This window comes from Mustela nigripes, chromosome 12 (genome assembly GCF_022355385.1).
Source record: "Mustela nigripes isolate SB6536 chromosome 12, MUSNIG.SB6536, whole genome shotgun sequence".
NCBI lineage: Eukaryota > Metazoa > Chordata > Mammalia > Carnivora > Mustelidae > Mustela > Mustela nigripes.
Window position 1 is genome coordinate 79,367,192 of NC_081568.1, and position 20,125 is coordinate 79,387,316.

General features: G+C 42.8%; 1 protein-coding gene across 5 annotated transcripts in view; it reads left to right on the top strand.

Annotated features, from left to right (window-relative positions):
- The window catches only part of ARHGAP26 (Rho GTPase activating protein 26), a 414,796-nt gene that overhangs the window by 28,683 nt on the left and 365,988 nt on the right, over positions 1–20,125 (top strand). Inside the window, exon 2 of one of the 5 annotated variants that reach the window (XM_059417820.1) lies at positions 9,061–9,235. The exons of the other annotated variants lie outside the window; for them this stretch is intronic. The gene's annotated coding sequence lies outside the window, so the exon portion shown is untranslated. The remainder of the gene's footprint in view (positions 1–9,060; positions 9,236–20,125) is intronic. 5 annotated transcript variants of the gene reach the window in all.

Sequence of the window (20,125 nt, forward strand, 5' to 3'; positions counted from 1 at the left end):
TATTTGTTCTGCTTCCAGCCTGAAATTCCCTTCATGTCCACTTTTTTACTATATTCCAGTTTATCAGCCTATCAATGTCTCTTATTAAAGGCAAAAAGGAGAATTTCTGCTTTATCAGAAAAAAAATGTTGGAATTGTGGATTTTTTAAAAAGATTTTATTTATTTATTGGACAGAGACAGAGAGATCACAAGTAGACAGAAAGGCAGGCTGAGAGAGAGGGAGAAGCAGGCTCCCCACTGAGCCCGATGCGGGGCTCGATTCAGGACCCTGGGATCATGACCTGAGCCGAAAACAGAGGTTCAACCCACTGAGCTACCCGGGCACCCCTGGAATTGTGGATTTTTGTTTGTTGAACTTGGTGGATAGATTGAAATATTTGGAAAAGGACTAAATTTTTCCCCTAAATCTCTGCCCTGCTGCTGTAATTTGTACAGGCAAATTATGATGGAATGGATAGAAATCATATCACTTCTCAGGTTTTGTCATTTTGTCCTGCAAGCAGGTACCTTGTTCAGGTCTTTGCTCTGTTGTCACTTTCTCAGTGAGGCCTCCCCTGACAGCCCTTCTCCCATCCCAGTTTTTCATTCTAGTTTATCTGTAGTACTTTTCTCATTCTAACATACTATATAATTTGTTTACTGTGGTTTCTTTTTGTCTATCTCTCCTTGCTAGAATGAAAACTCTATAAGGGCAAGGTATTTGTCTTTGCTCTTATGTATTCCCAGTGCTTAGAATGGCATCTGGTACGTAAATAAATATTCATTGAATGAATGAATGAATGCTTTGATTCCTATATTGGAATATTAACTACATCCTATTCTTTCTGGCCTAGAAGTCATGGGACTTGGGTTTGAATATTGACTGTGCCACAAATTGCATCTGTCTTTGAGCAAATCATTTAATCTCTGAGCTCTGTAGTTTTCTTATCTTTAAAATAAGGGGTTAGAGTAAATGATTGCTAAAGTTCCTACTAGGTCTGTAGTTCTATGATTATAATTTCTGGTTAAAAGAAATGGTGTACTGCTATTAAAATTGCCACAGATATTTCCTAAAAGGTTTGAATTTCATTGGTGGGCAAAGTGGATTGAAAGAGGGTTTCAGAAAAAGTTTTCAGAGGCACGCTCTACCTTCCCTAAAACAGTTCTCAGTATTCTAGTATGGTTGCTTTCAAGCACCTTTCCATTAGCCCTTTTAAGATAAGGTCCTCTTGTCTGGACAGGGTTTCCGAGCCCTGCAGACTCTGGCCCTGCCTGATTTCCTTCATCTTCACGCTGCCTCTGTCTAGGCACTGTGTTTCAGTCTTTCTGATTTGTTTCCCTTTCTCGAAGGAATGATGGGTTTCCCAGCTTCAGTCCACTTACTATTTCTGTTCCTTCCACCTGGTGTCCTTGGTGCCTTCTCTATCTCCCTTTGTTTGGCCACTGCCTACCTATACTGTAGGTCTCAACACATAGTGTGTCTGGACTTAGGGAGGGATTGGCAACAGGGTTCCAGTTTCAATGGAAATCTCACTACCTAAAATGTGGAGACAAGAGAGGGCCGAGTTTGCTCAAACTGTAGCTAGTCTGGGTTGGCTGGAGCAGCTCTGCAATAAGAATGCTAGGATTTTGGGGATTAGATTGTGGAAGGCTTGGGTGCCACAGTGAAGAGCCTTTCTTTCTTCACTGGGTACTGGGAAGCCACTGTAAGCTTTTTGAGCAGCATGGTGATGTAATAAAAATTTAATGAACTAAACAATACAGATACACCTCAAACAGCATTGAAAACATCATTTCCCTAATCCCTAATGCATACTTGTGGGGGAGTAGGTAGGGATAAATGCTAGGGTTCCTGTTTTGTACATGGGAAAAGCTGGGATAGATAGTGATTAAAGGACTTATTTTAGGCGTCATGAAAAGCAGTATTAAACCAGTAAGTGTTTTTAATAATTAGATAGAATGGTGGTCTGCAAGACTCATAAATGCTGCCAATGGCTTTGTTCATTTTTCAAACAGGTAGTGAGGTGAATAGTTGTGTTGAGTGTTGAGAGGCAGTCCGTCAGAGGTGACTCATGGATGCTTCTGGAAGCTTTGGCAGAGGTTTGGTTTCTGTTTAGTAGATAATGGGCCACTTTGTGGGGGGTGGATACAGGTGGGCTTCTTTCTATCATTTACTGCTTAGAACCCCTCCTGGCCCCCCATCGTACTTGTGTATAATGGTCCTGCCCATTTGCCTTTCCAGCCTCCTCTCATAACCATCTTTGCATTTTCCAGCCATCAGGCCTCTTTTTCACCCCTTTTGATGCTCACGTGCCTCCCACCCTGAGCTTTGGCACACATAGTTCCCTCTGATGCAGCACTCCTCCACCTTCCTTCCACTTGCTATTCCTCCTTCCAATCTCAGCTCAAGTGTTATTTCCTCTGGAAGCTGCCCCTGGCTTCCCAGTGTAGTGACCTTTTGCTGTTACCTCTTGGTCCATTGCCCAGCCATTCTGGCACATAGCTGGGGCCAGCATCGAGGAAATAGGGGGTTTGGTTGGTGCATTGCTGGATATTGTTTTCTAATTGTTCCCTCAAGTGGAACGTTGTGCATCATTTTAGGAAGTTGTAGATTGCACAAGAGGTGCCTTTCAGAAACTACTCTGCTTGGAAGGGTGGTGATGGTGAAAGTGTACTTGGTGTGTAGGAGGAAGGGGATGAGCTAAGAGTTTCCGCCAGGAACAACTCTTGTCATCTAAAGCTGGGTTTGGAGGCTGCCGTTCATGTGTACACCCTTGGTGAATGGTCATATGTCCCTCTCCCTAACCCCATGCTTCTCCTTTTTCTCTTGTTCTTGCAGTTTTATAAAAGCAGAAACTAAACCCCAAAGGAAGGAATTGCCTAGTTGAGGGTTGTAAGAGAAAAGAAACCCAGGTCTGATTACAACCCAGGCTTCTTTACCCACCGGGCCATTGCTGGTGTGTATTTGCTTTTTGAAGCCCAACAGCCTTTGACAGCTATCTGGGTATGTCAGCTGCCCTGTGTAGGTCATTCTATTTCTTCCCAAACTAGAATGTGTTGAAGAGATGCCTTGAATATGTTTGGCAGAAAATCCAACACACCTCATTAGTTTGGTCACCTTTCCTGCTGTGTTACTCTTTAAGTAGTGACTACTGTCAGAAGTAACAACTGTGGGTTTTTTAGAGGTATCTCTTAATGGTCTCTCCCACTTTGGAGATTTCTTTTCTGCATTTTGGAGCCTTCTTATAACTTATTACAACTTAGACTATAAGGTCCACTTAAATTCTGGCCTCGATAGGCATGTGACTATATTCTAAATTGCTTGGGTGGCTCAGTGGGTTTAAGCCTCTTCCTTTGTCTCAGGTCATGATCCCAGAGGCCTGGGATCGAGCCCCGCATCAGGCTCTCTGCTCAGCGGGGAGCCTGCTTTCCTCTCATTCTTTGTCTGCTGCTCTGCCTCCTTGTGATAGATAAAGAAACTCTTTAAAAAATATATATCTAAGTTGTCTGTGTAGTGACTGGAACATAATAACCACTCCATACATGGTCATAAGGAGAAATGTCTTAACTTATAATATATTGGGCAGGCACACCTTCCCCCATCTTTCAACACTCCTGGTAGTGATTCTTTGAGGCTGAGGTAGTGATTCTTTGTACCTGTGAAATCCTCAGCAGGATCTGTTCCATGCGCTATAGGGAGTGACATGAGCCACCGGAGCACATTTATAATCGGCTTCACAGCTGCTTATTCCCTTGCTTGAATTCACTGGCTTGAGCTGTGGGATGTACAATGTTAAACGAGATGGCTTAGTCCACTGGGGCACATCTAAAGGTGGTACCTTGTTATCTTCCTATTACCCTTGAATGTGAGCTCTGAGGGGGACTGTGCTTATCTCCCATTGTTTGCTACAGTGATTCAGAGAACAGTGGGTACAGAATAAATAACTCTCAAAAATCCAGACTAAATGGATAAAGGATGAATACATTCATCCTAACTTAAAGGTTGGGGTGCAGAGCTGGGAGGTTGCACAACTTATTCACGTCTGTTCTCTGTGACTCATTGGAGTCCGTTCCCTCCCCTTCTCCCTCCCTCTCTCTTTATTTTGGGCTTCTCTTTCTTTAAACTGCCATCAGAAGGCCAAGCTCTTTTTCTTTTCTAATCCTTTACTTTGTGCTTCATTCCTAGACTTGCTTGTGGTGTCAGCTTAGTAATTTCCTGACTTTCCATGACTCTCCTCAGGAGCCCGGCACTGTGTTCTCATGTGCTTGGACCTTCCTCGTTGGTGTCTCTTTGCGAGCTGAGGGGTCTTCGCATCAGGGTGGGAGGAAAGTGGGGGCTATGGCAGAGAGAGATGGAAATGATGCTGGTTCATTTCTTGTTCCAGTCTAAGCAAGTGTCCAGACCTCCATCTTGTATGGCTCCGATCCTCTCTGAGGAGGAACACTGGGTCTCCGATGGAGCTCTGGGCAGACTGTATGTTTGTATGTAGGATTCAATAATCAGCTCACTGTAGGGACCACTTCCTGTGTGAGGCATCTTTGATTACAAGATGCGTGACTGTGTGGCTTAGTTGGTTGGAGTGCTGGGCTAATTGCTTTTTCTTTCTTTTAAAGATAATTTTCAGGACATTGCTTTGATTTTTTTCTTTGGTCTTGAGCTATGGAATTTCCGTAGAAACCTTTTAAATTGTGTTTTACATGTCATCCAGTTCTACCTCCTGTCATCTTGAAGTTTTATCAGTGATTCCATTGCTGCCCTGGGGAACAGTGATGGTTATAATTAATATCTGCTGATGATGCTTTATGTGCCAGACCTTCTGTAAATCCTGTATACACTCTCATTGAATTCTCGAAACAGCCTTATAAGGTAGTGATAGTATCACTGTTGGCACCATCTCCATTTTATAGGTGAAGAAACCCATGAGATCCATTTGGAAAGATACTAGATGCCCCTTTTTTGTTAAAGCCAACAAAAAGAAAACAAAAAACATAATCATAAGGTACTATGATTCAATACCTTGCCTGAATCATAGCATATTTTCGAGGCTGCTGGCTAAGGTGTTAAGATTCAGTACAGGGCTCCCCTCCTCCCCCCACCGCCGCCCTTTTCTTTTTTAGAACTGTTACCAAGGAGATACATTGCCTTCCAAAGGCAAATACGATGAAGATTTCCCTCTGCTTTTGGCTACTCTTTTGTTTGAAGAATGTCAGCATATCCAACTGTTTTCCTTACAGGGAAGAGGGATAAAAATGTCTTGTCATGAACTCTTGTGGCTAGAGTGTTCCAACCTCTCAGGGAAACATTCTTTAAAAATGAATTCAGTCCATGCCATTCCTGTTCATCTGTAATGCCAGCCATTGGTAAGAGTGTCCATATAAGCATTTGCCTTCTATCTGTTGAGACAAGAGTGGATGTGGGTTTCATTCAGTTACCTTGTGGGAAGTGGATAAAATTGGACTGAAAAAATGGACATCAAAGAGGGTCTGTTCCTTCTTAAATCCCTGGCAGCTCCAGAGGTGATGAACATTGAGAAAAACTGTTTTATGTTATCTTCTATAGGAATGAGGCATTTGTTCACAACAAACATCCAGGAAATTTTCTTTTTTTATGGAAATGACTACAGTTTTGTTGCTCGTAGCCCAGTCCCATTATCACTGCTAAGAAGGATATACATGAATGTGTTGAAGTTGCAATTTTTCAGATTTCTTTTGATTCTTGTAGTCTCATTTTCAGAACATCCTTTAATAGAAATATAGCCAAATAGGAAGATTTAACACATTTAAAGTTTGGCCACCTTTTGTTTTTTCTGACCTTAGTTTTAGTAGAAAGTCTCCTGTGAAGTGAAATTGCTAAGGTCTGGAGCTGGGTGGAAGAGAGAAAAAGGAATTTTTGTCCTTACCTGAAGGGCCTTTAGAGTGCTTTGTGGATTGAAGTTTCTCTGTTTTATTAATAAGTAGATATTGGAAAAACATTTTGTTAGCTTTGTTGAGCCGTAATTCACACGCCAGTGCCCTGGAAATTTAGAATGATCTCAGGGACACCTGAGGAGACAGTAGACTGAGTCTAGGACAGATGAAAATGTTCCTAGACTTTACTTTTTGGCTCAAATTAGGAGACCTAAACTTGAGTTTGACCCTTCGTTCTCTAAGCCTCAGTCCCTCACCTGTAAGATAGAAGTAATAGTACATGGGCCTGCTTCCTAAGGCTGTTTTGAAGATTCAGTGAGCTAATAGAGCATGTAAAGTACTGAACTGGCACACCCTCAGTAAACGGTAGCCAGTGAAGACCCTTAAACTAGCTTCAGAGATGGAGTCATTGAATTTGGGAACTTTATCATTCTGGCCTATATGGAAGGTGTGTGTGTGTGCATGCGCATGTGTGTGTGTGAGAAAATGCATGAATAGTTAATTGAATTGAAAATGCATTGCCTTATGTTAGGGAAATAAATTAGGTATCTGTGGGACCAATTTAACCTAGAGTTAACCAATATAATACAGGATGCGCAGTTCAATTTGCATTTCAGATAAAGAACAAAAATTTGGTGTAAATCAGCCCCCAAATATTTGTTGGTTACCTTAACTTGAGCTGGTTGTCTTTTATTTTTATTTGTGAATTCTGGCAACCCTAGTATAGCCCTGTTTTTTCCTGTTTGAAATCTTTTGGCTACCTTTATGATTACTACAAGTGCAAAGGATGTCTAATAGGGTGTAGGGATATGACTTATTTATTTATTTATTTATTTATTTTCTTCATTTCTCCCATAGCCTCATCCTTTGTTGTTGCTAGGAGAAACCTGGCCTTTTGTGAGTAGCCCCATCATGTACCAAAACACTGGTTGCATAGCAGCCAAAAATCTTTGTTGAGAAATAAGCATAAGAAAATCTCTGTGAAGGCACTTTTTCTACTTCATAGTATTGCTGAGGTTGTGCTGAGGAGGAGGTTGGGAATGGAATCTTAAATGGCTGGCTGTGATGTTCACTTTTCACCTTGGAGCTCCACAGCTGGGAACTGTGTTCTCAGGCTTCAGTAGCCTTTCAGAAGCCTTAACCTGTGCAGGACTCTAGCAATGAGCACCCTTGTTTGCAAATCTAGGGAACACATGAATACCAAAGGAATGAAAATCCTGCTCTTTGATAACTGAGGAATGTCTAGTTTCATAAGAGATAGGATTAGCATGTATCAATAATTGCAGTAGTTTAGTGAGAGTCACAAAGGAAGCGCTCAACACTGCTAGGTGCTTTCCACATATTGTTACAGTAATCCTCACAGCAACTCCATTAGCAAGATCCTATGATTATCCCCATTTTCCACGTTAGGAAATTGAAGCTTAAAATAATGGACTGAAGCCAGGAATCACACACAGGTTGGTCTGATTTAAAAGCCTCTGTTCTGTCTTTTCTCTTGCATCAAAAATTGCATGTATAGGTTGAATCACATGAAATTACCAATATTTTACCAATTCTTTTTGACCTACAAAAATGACAGTTGCATAGAGAGTTCAACCTAGTCCAGAGAATTATGTGGTATACAGATGTACAAACACACACACACAAACACAACTCAATTCACCATTATTATATGCGACTTGCTAGTTACACATGGTTACTGAGACTGTCTGGGGTGAATGAGATATGTGGACCTCGTTTAAGGCTTATCAGAGACGCTTCTGGGAAATTAGTTTTCATTTCTTCACATGTTTACTCACCCACTCACACAATAGCTCACTCATTGAATAGAAGCTCACAAAATTCTGCCAAGCATTATATTAAGCATAATTTTTAGCAGTCACCCCCCCATCTACTTTTTATGCTAAAAAATTTTCCTCCTCCCTGTTGGTAGTGATTCTTCTTCTCACCCCTAGATAACTACTGATCTATTTTCTGTATGCTGGCCATTTCTGGGTATTTCGTAGAAATGGAATCATGCAACATGTGGGCTTCTGTGTCTGGCTTCTTTCACTTAGCCTAATATTTTTCAGGTTCGTCCATGTAGTGTGTGTCACTAGTTCCTTCCTTTCTGTTGCTGAGTGGTATTCCATTGTATAGATACACTACATTTTGTGTTTCTCTTCATCATTTAACATATATTTGGGTCATTCCTACTCTTTGGCTGTTATGTACATAGATACTATGAATTTTCTATACAAGTTTTTGTGTGGATGTGTTATTTTCATTTCTCTTAGGTAATTCGGAGTGAAATTGTGCGGCATGTGGCAAATTTACATTTAATTTAAGCAGATATTTGAGAAAAGAGAGTGAAAAATGGCTTTGTACAAAGGCTTAAAAGTAGAAATGAGGTTTGGGTTAGTCAGCTAGGCAGTGATGACCTCGAGTTAAAGTTTCAGGACCTAGCAAGGGTAGTGAGGCAGATTTTCAACTGCGAGAGTGAAGAAGGGCAGCTGGAGTTAGCCACGAAGATCCTGATGTCCATGAAGGCTAATGCTGCTTCTCCTTTCATATTTGGCAGCATGGTCCAAAGGCTTCCCTTTCCATTGTTGTTCATGGACCCAGATCTTGGAATACCATTTCATAATCTTCCAACACTGATAGTCCTTAACAGGAAAGTAGTGATGCCTCCTTCTAGAGTATCAGTTCTCAAATGCTGAGTCCCAGTTTCTGCTGAGAAAAATATAGACAGTGTAAGTAATGAGTGTTTCATAAAGCCAAATTTATTTAAAGCAGAGGTCTGTGTCTTAATCTGAGAGTGTATCTTTCTTACTATTTTGGAATAGGTAAGACTTGTTTGTTATATTAAGTGATAGGGAAATATATTTAAAAAAAGATTTATTCATTCATTTGAGAGAAGAGAATATGCAAGTGGTGGGGAGGGGGAGAGGGAGAGAGAGAGAGAATATTCAACCAGACTCCCCTGCCAGGCACAGAGCCTCATGTGGGGCTCAAATCCCACAACCCCAAGATCATGACTGGAGCTGAAATCAGGAGTCAGCCACTCAACTGACTGAGGCACCCAGGTGCCCCACGAAAGACATTTTTTGGATGATTGTGCTTACCAGAATAAAATAGTGGCAAATAAATTCTTGTGTGTGTCTGTGTCTCTGTGTGTCTGTGTCTGTGTTTAGTTTAAGTTGGTTGTTTAGATTCCCAAATCTGGAAACCACTGCTCCAGAGAAAGTTTTGGGAAGGAGGCTGTTGGAATCCATGGTGGCCCTCGTGTTTTGCCTCCTTACTGGTTTTCTTCTGTAATTGTGGAGAGTAGACAACTGCAGTGAGGCCTGGATGAGACCTACTTGAAAGGTTAGTAAAAATCAAGAAAAGAGGGGCACCTGGGTGGCTCAGTGGGTTAAGCCTCTGTCTTCAACTCGGGTCATGATCCCAGGGTCCTGGGATCGAGCCCCACATTGGGCTCTCTGCTCAGTGGGGAGCCTGCTTCCTCCTCTCTTTCTTTGCCTGCTTGTGATCTCTCTCTCTCTGTCAAAAAAAAAAAAAAAAAAAATCAAGAAAAGACCCTCACAAGCACACAACCCTGTTACTTACTTAGACATCTCACTCTGTAAATATATGCATCCATTGGGTACATGCCACTCTCAATCGCTTTGGTAGTGTGAGGAAACCAGAATCAAGCTCAAGTTGGATTTCTTATACATGTTTGGGCTAACCAACAGTTGATTCTGTTCAGGGTAAGTAGTTGTTTCCTTTGGGTGCTGTGCAGAGAGGCCTGAGGTTCTGCATATAGTACTGTGGTGAGAGGTGTGGGGCAGGACAGCACCTGGTCCTGAGTGTGGAGGGAGCCCTCAGTCCTGCTCCAGAGTGCCCATTCTCTAGCATGGGGTTTAGGGAGTGGAATTTTTCTGTAATGTGATCTTGACGTACACATAACCATTTCCCCAATTAGTAGTAACAATAGTGATGATGCCATGCATGACATTAATAGGAGTGAAGTGCATTGAGCCGAATACTGGGTCAAGTGCTTTCAGTCATGATGTAATCTGATCCTAGCAACAATTGTGTTAGAGAGATACGGTTATTCCATTTTTGTGTGGAGCAGTTTAGGGTCAGGAATGTTTAGTAACTTGTTCACTTAAGTTGCCACTGGATGAGAGATGTGGAACTTACTGCCAGTAAGGGGACAAGCTTGGATTCAATCTCAACCTGTTGTTTGTTTGTTTGTTTTAAACCCAAGCTTCTCAGATCAGCACTTTCTATCCCAGATTTCATTTCCAGAGGCCCAGCACTTTGGATTCACCTTCCCTGCCTAGGTCTTGCGTATGCAAAAGAAGTGGAGAATGGATTCTGTGGGATGTGCTTAGCAAGGCCTGCCTGAGGCGGTCCACGCAGCTCTGGTGTGTCTAATATGCTTTATTTGCTGCCCCTCTGTGTACAGACAATTCTGTTATTCAGCCTTGGGAAGTCTTTGCCCTGGCTGACCTCTTCACCCCTTTTGTTGATACATCCCCAGAATCTTCCAAGTTCACACCCGAGTTGCAACCCCTGGCTCCTGGGGCTGAGGATGGGATGTAAGCACCAGTCCTCTTGCTCATTGGTGTTTGTGGGCCAGAGGGTTCTGTTGGATCTTGTGCAGGTGGCTTCCCCCATTTGCCTGCTCCCCACTTGCCTGCCCTTGGAAAGTGGGGGCTATTTTTATGTTATCTTCATTTAGTTCTTACAGGCTGTATTTTAAATGCTTTGCCATTTTCTCGTGAAGAAGGTAGATTGAAAATTAGAAATTCGAAGGCTCTTTTCATTTCTCCTTTAATTTTAGGAATGTATTGTAGGACAACATTGTACTGAACAATAGTTGCCTCTCTTATATTTGCTTAACTTCTGCTATGGTTTGAGGTGGTGAAATCCCATTCATCTAGCTGGTATAATTATGCTTATTGGTACTGAAAAACTTTCTCCCTTCCCTATTCTTCCTTTCCACCGCCCCCCCCCCCCCCAATTTAACATTTACCTTAGTTTTATCCTCAACAAACAGTGAAATATGGCTGGTGTTACTAAGTTTTGGTAAAATGGAGTCAGTCACTGAGTCATGCAGTGGTTGAGTTGTGCAGTATTTGGCTAGAATCAGACCTAGAAATCAGGTCTTTTGATTGCTAGCCCAGCTCATTTCCTTCTTACCACTTTGTGGAACAGACTGGCCATTGACAGTGAGATCTGAGCACTGGGCAGAAACAGAGGCCCCTCTTAGCTGGTGGTTGAGCTACATCTAGCATGGTCCATTTGTGTGGGACCAGTGTTGACCTCCAAGATAGACCAACCAGCCCCATGAAGAAAGAAAAGTTCTTTCATCAATGCGGAGGGTACCCTGACTCCTATGCACTGCTGGGAGTTTCTAGCACTGGAAGAGAGTTGAGGAACTGCTTTTCTTACCATGGATGAACTCAGAACATATGTCGTATCCATATTTGGCACATGACTTACTCAGCTTGTGTCCTTGTACTTGTTTAATTCTCTGGCACCTTGCCCATCAGTTAGTTGGCCCTTTTTTTTAAGATACGTGCCTGTATGACCAGGTCTAATGTTTTTAAGTCATGAGCCTTGACTTTTACCAGAAATTTACAACTTTTCAAAGGACTTAGTTGAATACAATTGCATGAAATGACAGCGTTAAATTTTGTAGTGTAGACATGTTAAAATGGAACTTGATAAAGTGTGCGCTCAGTGTCCTTTTTGAATGGCCTTATTTGCGTGTTTTATCAGTCCGTGTTAGGCAGTTTTATTACTCTAGTTATCTGTATTCATTGTAGAATGGTTAGAAGATTCAGATAAGCAAAGAGAAAGAGGAAAAGAAAGGGAAAAATTGTATACTGTAAATAAAAGCCCCTCGAGAGAAGTCAGGATGTAGAGGGCTTTGAACTTCCCAGGAGAGGTCGAGGCAGTTGGTGCAAGTCATTATCATTCCCAGAATCGCTCTTTTCTTCCTTATTCCAGACACTAGAGATCAAGACCAGTTGGGCTGTCTGAACACGTGCTGGAGGAAGTCAAAGTAACATTCATTTTGCTGCATTCTCTTATGAGCCCGGATGACTCTGGATCCAGAAGTCCTGCTTTTAATCTACCACCTACCATAGGTGGCTGTGAAAAGGGAAAATTACTCCTTTGGGGTCTCCTGATTATGCAGTTGCTAGTTCTTAAGCAGAAAGATGGAAATGTAGAGTCCTCCTTCTTGGCTTACTCCTTCCAGCTCTGCTGGAGCTGTCCATTCATTCACTCATTAATTCTTTAATATTCATCTATCTATCCATTCAGTATCTGATACTGTGCACCTGCTGAGCACCATTGATTGTATCTGGTTCTGGAATACAGCATGAGTAAGACAAATTCCTACTGTCATGAGTTTACATTGGATTGGTACGAGTTGTGGTATCATTACTGCCCTTTCAGCTTTTCCTTCCATGGCATGAATGCCTTTTTCTCTCCCCTGGAGTTGATCAGACTCCTTGGTTATGTCTTTGGAGCTCATTTCATCCTCAGACCCACAGCCAATGTGAAACTTGATTGTCTCCAACGGAAGGTGAGGAAAAAGCAGCAGTTGGCTGGCTGAATTCTTCACAAAATGGAACTTCACTTTTGTTTGGGAGGTACAGAGGAGCAGATGACAGAGGGAGGGGCTCCTGGCTTTATCAGAGAGAGAGAAAGCCTCATTGTGTGTTGTTGTTGGAACAGGTCCCAGAGACCGGTAGAGTTCTTTGGACAGGACTGAACTAAGCTACCATGCCATAAAATAATAGCCGAAAGAATCAGTGTGGAATTTAGGGTAGTATCAAAGGGAGCTCTGTGTTACAGCTTCTCCAGGCAAAGGGCAGGACTTCAGCCCTGGGCCAAGCCCTGTTGTTAACTTTGTCATGTATTAATCAACATGCCTTTTGTATCTTGTGTCTGTTCATACTCTTTCTTGGACCCTCTTAATCTCTTATTGCTGTCTCTTTAGGTCTCTCCCTCATTGTGTAGTCATTTCATTTATTAAAGAATTTTGATGCAAAATTTAGAATTTAGTGTCTGTAAATTCTCTTTCTTTTGAACTATGATGTAGTTAGTTGGGTGGATGAGCGAGTTGCAGGGATGGGGGCATTTGACACGGAGAACCCAGTAAAGTTCCAGGAAACCATATTTCCCAACCTTTAGTCACTCATGTATTTCCATCATGATTTTCTGTCACATACATGTAACACCTATTCTATTGCTTACCTAATATATTTCTTTAAATGGGAGTACTTAGTCTTTTTGAAAGGACACTCTTTGTTTTAAAGGGCTATTTCATAACTTGGTCATAAATAAAGCACCCGTATAATTTGCTCGAAATAGAAGGTAATCATAAAAATCAATCTGTCAACTCTGATGTTTATTTAAGTGCTACCTAAAATGATTTTGTACACCACAAGGTTGTATGCTTGCCACACTTTGGGAAGTTCTTTTGTACATTGTACCAGCTTCCCCAGCATGTTCCTGGAGAGCCCGAGGAATAAATCTCCTGCCCAGTAACTTGCCCCCCCATCTCCCCTTCCTGCACTAAAGTGAGTCACTAGATGATAACGTAAGTTGGTGTGTGTGAGCCCACGGGGAGTGTCACAGCTGTGAGGGAAGGGAACATGTTTGCCTGCCCCTTTGTCCACGCATATGTGGCACTGGCCCTTTGATGAACTTTGGTCTGAACTCTGGGTGCAGAGTAACATCACCGGGGCTAAGGAACAGAAGGTACAGACACTGAACTGTGCAGTGGACCAAGCTGTCCACATGCCAGGGGATGTTTCCTGAACTTCTCAGAAGGTTTGCTCCATCTTGTGTGGTGGAGCAGAAGCTGGCACCAACAGCCAAGTTCACATTCCTAGCCTGCTCCTTCTGTGACATTGACAAGTAATCCCTTTCTTCACTTATTCAACAAATAAACATTGTGTGCTTTCTATGTGCCAGCCAGTGTTGTAGGTTCTAGGGATATACTAGTTAACAAAACGGGAGGTGGGGGGAGCATGTTTTGCAGAGCTTCTGGCTTTTCATGTGCTTAATGGAGGTAATGATGGCCGTCCCTCCCCTGGTTATTGTGAGGTTTCAGTGAGTTGGTGTATATTAAGTCTGCTTATTAGTATTAGCCTAGTTCCTGGCTTGGCAATTGCTTAATAAATGCTAGCTGCTTAATTATGTTGTTCAGGTGCCCAGTGTAGTACCAGGCTTTGAGCCACTTCTGCTTTATCTTCAATAACATCCAACTGAAATCTTACCTCCTTATTGCTTAGAATTTTAGTAATTCTTTTCTTAATTATGTTAAATTAGCCAACATATAGTTCATCATTAGTTTTTGATGTAATGTTAAATGATTCATTAGCCTTTAATTAATTCTTAAAACCCCACAGCCTCTAAAACGCCCCAACTTGGCTTGGAGCCTCCTTACCTGATCATAGGACTCTAAAATCCCCTGGTCACCCCCTGAAACAAGCTTGCTCATCACCTAGCTGCTGTGATGAGCTGACATTCTCAGGCCCTGGATGACATTTTGTACTCTCTTTTTGTCCTGCTCTCCTCTCTCCCACTTTCCCTCAATACCACCTCCTTACTCCTGTAGTATGAAGAAGGTTTGAGCAGAAAACCTGGCCCAGCCCCGCTCTCTTTAACACAAAGCTTTATTGCTGCATATAGGAGAAGCCCACAATGGTTGGTGTAAAACAGAGGTGCTGGGCTTTGGCACTTGTTTATGAAGGGCTTTGGCTGTATTTTAATTCTGTACATTTCTAAAAGGAAAATTTGAATGCATCCCCTCTGTAATTAACTACACAAACATAAGGTTTTGCCCTGTCCTAGTGACAGAAGTCTCCATAGACTCAGTACCCTGCCTGATAGTGACTGTTGTGCCCTGTGGCCATGCTGTATGGGCCACTGCTTCAGAAGGGAAACCCAGTTGGCCTATACCCTTTGAGTGATGGGACAGTTATTTGAACGGTATGTATAGTAGCATGTCTTGGTTTACTAGGGTGGCCCTTACGACATAGCACACACTGGGTGGCTTAAATGACAGAAATTTCTTTTCTCTTAATTCTTAAAGTTAGGTGTCTGAGATTAAGATATCTGCATGTCTGCTTTCTTCTGAGGCTTCTTTCCTTGGCTTGTAGATGATTGTCTTCTCCCTAGAATTGCACAAGGTTTTCCCTCCATCATTGAATCCTAGTCTGTTTTTATAAGGGCACTAGTTATATTGGTTTAGGGCCCACTCATATGACCTCAGTTTACCTTAATTACCTCTTTAAGGGCCCCATCTCCAAATACAGTCATATTCTGAGGTATTGGGATTGGGGCTTCAACTTAATGAATTTTAGGGGGATACAGTTCACCCCATAACAGTGTGATTCAGGAAGGCATTTCTAAAGTACACTCTTTATGTAAGTCTTGAGTTGCTCCAGTGGGTCTTTGAGAGTTTTAGGAACTTGAGGTGAGCCAGCTTCAGGCTAGGTTGCCTCTGCTGATCCTCAGGAGGGTTGACCAGGTTTCAAGTGGGTGGACACCCACTACCCAAAGTAGGTAAGCTTTGATCATTTATGTTGTGTTCTGGCTACTTCCACAACAGTTTGGGGAAGGATTTGTTGATTGGGAAGGATAATATCGTCCATTGGACAAGACTCAGAACTTTGTCAAGAGTTGTGAAAACCATCGCTGGAGCTTTCCAGTAATCTGAACCCCCCTCCGCCCCACAACCAACTTCCTTCCGGTTAGAGGTACTATAAACAGTGACTGCCTATAAGAAGGGTTTGGACTCTGTTGACTTTGGCTGAGATGTAGTCTGAGAAGATTCATCATTTTCTAATTCCTGTCCTTTCAGGTTATTAAGTATTGCAATGAACTGGAAAACTTCTTTTTATTAAAATTGCGGGAAGAGTTGGGGTGTTTTAAGGAGACGTGGAATAGGAAGGGAGCTGACACCAGAAGTTTGACTGCATTCCTTCAGAGATTATTTTATCTTTTTTGCATTGTCAGTGTTTAGTAACTTAAATATACAGTACATCAGGGGCGGTAAAAAAAACAAGTAGGAGTCTAGAAGTGCTGACATTATAGCTAGTTTGTGAGGCAGAGTAGTGTGGTGGTTAAGGGTACAGGCTCTGGAGTCCCACTGACCTTGTTAAGATTCCTGGCTCGACTGTGCAACACCCGTGTGACCTTGGGCCAATTATTAACCTCTCTGAACTTCAGTTTCCTTGTATGTAAAAGGGGAATGATTTTGGTACCTGCCTCATGAGGTATTGCGAAGATAAAGAGATAATGGATGTAACACCCTGAGTCAGTGCTCAATAGTCATTAGCCATTTGCTAGTCTCTATATTACCCATGCAGGATAATCCTCAAGCTGTTTCCCCATGCTGGTGGCTAACTTCTAATTAAGAATAAAAAGCACTGTATTACTTTGGAGTTACATGGATTTACATGAGTTTTGTCGTGGTCCAACCTTATTTGCTTTTCCATTTCTAGCCAGGTGAGCTTATTTTAACCTTCTTTTGAAAATGAGACTCACATGTAGGCAGGATAATTCTTTCAAATAGGAAAGAAGTATTTTTTAAGATTTTATTTGGTGTTCTGCTAAATATTGGATATTAAATATTAAATATTGGTTAGTTTTATTGGCTAAAAAAATAGTACGGTAATTAAGTGAGGATCATGCATTCATATTTACTCCACACATTTATTTAGATGTCCTGTCACCTTCTTGCATCCTTCCGGTCTTTCCTTTGCATTCTCCAGTCATACTGGCCTTTGTCTCTTGCCCACAACAGGGCCTTGGCCCTTTTACTACTCATACTTCAGACTCATCCTAGCTTCACTCTTCTGGCTGGCCTTCCTGGTTCCTCTATGGGACACTGATTTTTTTTCATTCTCCAGCATAGAAGCTGTAGCCAACTGTCCATGGAAATGTGGAAAGCACCCAATAGGGTGCCTGGCAAGTATTGGGATTCAGGTAATGTTCTCTTCCCTGTGCCAAAAATAAGGAATTCAGATGGAGAAACAGGTGGGAGGGGAGGGAGCAAGGCAAGGGTGTCAGCACAGCATTGAGTTATGAAGCTCAGCAGGTGGCTGGAAGAGCAGGAGTGGAGATGGCAAGGGAGAGAAAACGAGTTTCACCTTTGTAGAGTTATTGTTGAAGTGAAGGGAGAAAAGAAGGATGTCTTAAGTCTCTCTAGGCTGCTGTAACAAAGTGCCATAGACTGGCTGGCTTAAAAGAGTATACAGTTAGGGTACCTGGTTGGCTTTGTTGGTTAATCATCTGACTCTTGATTTTGACTCAGGTCACAATCTCAGAGTTGTGGGATCAAGTCCTACATTGCGCTCTGTGCTCAGCATGGCATTTGTTTTTCTCTCTTCTCTCTGCTCCTTCCTCCCCTCAAATAAATAAATAAAATCTTTAAAAACACCAACAAACCAGACATTTATTTCTCACAATTCTAGAGGCTGAGTTCAAGAACAGGGTGCCAGGATGGTCAAGTTTTTTTGTTTTTTATTTTTTTTTTTTAAAGATTATATTTATTTATTTGAGAAAGAGAGAGTGAGAGAGATCACAGAGGGAGAGGGAGAAGCTCTCCTGAGTGGAGAGCCTGTTGCAGGGCTGGATTCTAGGACACTGAGATCGTGACCTGAGCCAAAGGTAGACACTTAACTGACTGAGCCACCCAGGTGCCCCTGGCATGGTCAAGTTCTGGTGAGGGTTCTCTTCCAGGTTGCAAACTGTTATCCTTCTTATTGTATCTTTCTGTGGCAGACTACAGAGAGAGGAACAAAGCTCTCTGCTGACTCTTAAAAGGGTGCTAATCCTATCATGGGGGCTCTACTTCCAAAAGGCCCCACCTCCTCATACCATCAGATTGGGAATAGGGTTTCAATATGTGAATTGTGAAGAAGACACATTTAGTCTATAGCAAGGGATTTGGGCAGAACTTGGAGGACCATCTCCCTCTGAGGGTAAAAGGAAGAAGCAGGGAGCCTTGTGGAGAATAGTCAGAGATTCAGGGGAGGGACCTGGAAAGGATGGTGCCTTGAAAGCCTTGGTTCCTAAGGTGGGTTTTCCTGCTGTAACTTGGTAAAGGCTAAGAGGACCTTGGGCATGTTGCCTTTTTGGCCTGTCACCTTTGTTACTCCTGTTCCCTGAGCACAGACTGTGTCTCCACCCCTGGGCAGACAGTAAGTGGCCACCGCTGTCATGAGGTGATATGGACAGATTGGTGCAACTTCAGTGCCTGACTCCATGCCTTGCCCAGAATGGTCTTTTCATTCATCCTTATCACGTTGCACCGTTTGCCCCTCTTGCAGAGATGGTGGCAGGTGGGTACATCAGCATTGTTTTTGTAGGAAAATCAACTGCAGTAACTTTGAAAAGTTCAAGTGCCTTTTTTAAAATTCCTCACTAGAGTTTGGATCTACTTGGAGTTTGTGGAATCAGAGTTTTGGTTGTAATTAATTTCTGAATCTTTGGAAGGTTAGTTGTATGTTCTGATGTTCTGGTTTTAGAAATAAGATATAAATAGGGGCACCTGGATGGCTCAGTTGCTTAAGCATCCGCCTTCAGCTCAGGTCATGATCTTGGGGTCCTGGGATTAAGCCCCAAGTTGGGTTTCTTGCTCAGGTGGGGAGCCTGCTTCCTTCCACCCCACCCCACCCCGCTCCCTGCCCCTTCCTTGCTTGTACTCTCTTTCTCTCATGAATAAATAAAATCTTTGGAAGAAAAGAGAACTAAGATAAGAATAAAAGAGGTATCAGAATGGCCTCTGGGGTTAATTAAGGTTCTATTTTCTCACCTTTAGTGTGTCGTCCAGTCCCAAGTTTGGGAATGTGGTTTCTGTTCCAGTGTTTGTTAGGAGTTCTGTTAGTACAGCTTGTGGCAGGTTTCCTTAGATATGCCTGGCCTGGGAGCATGTAGTCCCTTCCATCCTATGTGGGACCACAAAGGAATGCCATATACCAGTTACTGCTTAAAAAAAAAAAAAAAAAAAATCACTCTGCTTTGCCTTCTGGGACCTGGACCAAGGCTGGGCTCCCCTGGGTCTTGTTCAGTTTAGCCAAGCCACATGCTAGCCAGGTGACACACTTTCTTTCAGCTTCTTACCTTTATGCACCCATATTTTCTTAGTGTTGCACCTGTAGGTGTGGTATTGCTGTCTGGGGGTATGGGACTGGCACAGGAGGCAGGGATACTGTAGGGAGGATCCTTTGGTGGCTGTGCCTTTTGTTGTCACTCAGCAACAAGCTCTATTTGGTGTCTCTGTGCTATCTTTTAATATTATTTCGTAAAGGAAGGTAACATAATGCCTAGGAACTTAGACTCTGGAGTTTGGATCCCACATTTATTAGCTGTGTGGCTTTGACAATCCCTTAATTTTTCTGAGTCTCATTTTTCTCATGTATAAAGTTGGAAAAATGACCTTACCACCTTCTTTGGACTCTCAGGAAGAATAAATGAAATAATTGTGAAGAGCCTAGTTCATATGCTAATATACTCAGTAAGTGTTAGCTGTGTGTCATCATTCTTATCTGGGTCCTAACATCAGCAAAGGGGTAGAGCTCCATGTGCCCTTTGCCAGCTCCTTCTTGTGGCTCCTCTCACCAGGTGGTATGGAGGGGACTCTCATTAGAGCCTCCTTTCCTGTCCCTGGGGTAAGCCTCCAGCACCCACCCCTTCTCTGGATATGTCTGGATGGGGGCCCATTCTGGCCCTGGCCTGCCTTCAGCTCCACCCATTCACCTGGGCCAGGGCTGTGCAACATAAGGAGTATCAGTTTGGCAGCGATTTAGAGCAAGAAATAGCTGCCTGTTCAAACCAGCTGAAGCCAGGAGAAGAAATTAATTTTTGGGATGCTGGGATGTCCCATGGACCCTGCGGTCAGGAAGTGCAGCTGGCCTGGAACCAGGAATTGGGAAATCAGAAGCTGGGTTGAGCGTACTTTCTCTCTGGGGCTTTTCGTGTCTCCTGTCACTTGCCTCCACAGACCAGCTTTCTGCCACAGCATGCACACAAGGGAGAAACAAAACTCCCCCCCCCCCCCCCGCCCCAGCCCAGTTCTTAACACTCCTCAGTTTGAATGTTCAGCATCAATTAACAAGCTCCTCTCTGCCCTAATTATAAATTCCCTGAATGGAAGCAGGTTGGCCCAAATAGGCCAGATGCCATCTCTGGTCTGTGCAGTGAGGAGCCAGGGCCAGGGGGTGGGGAGAGCATTGG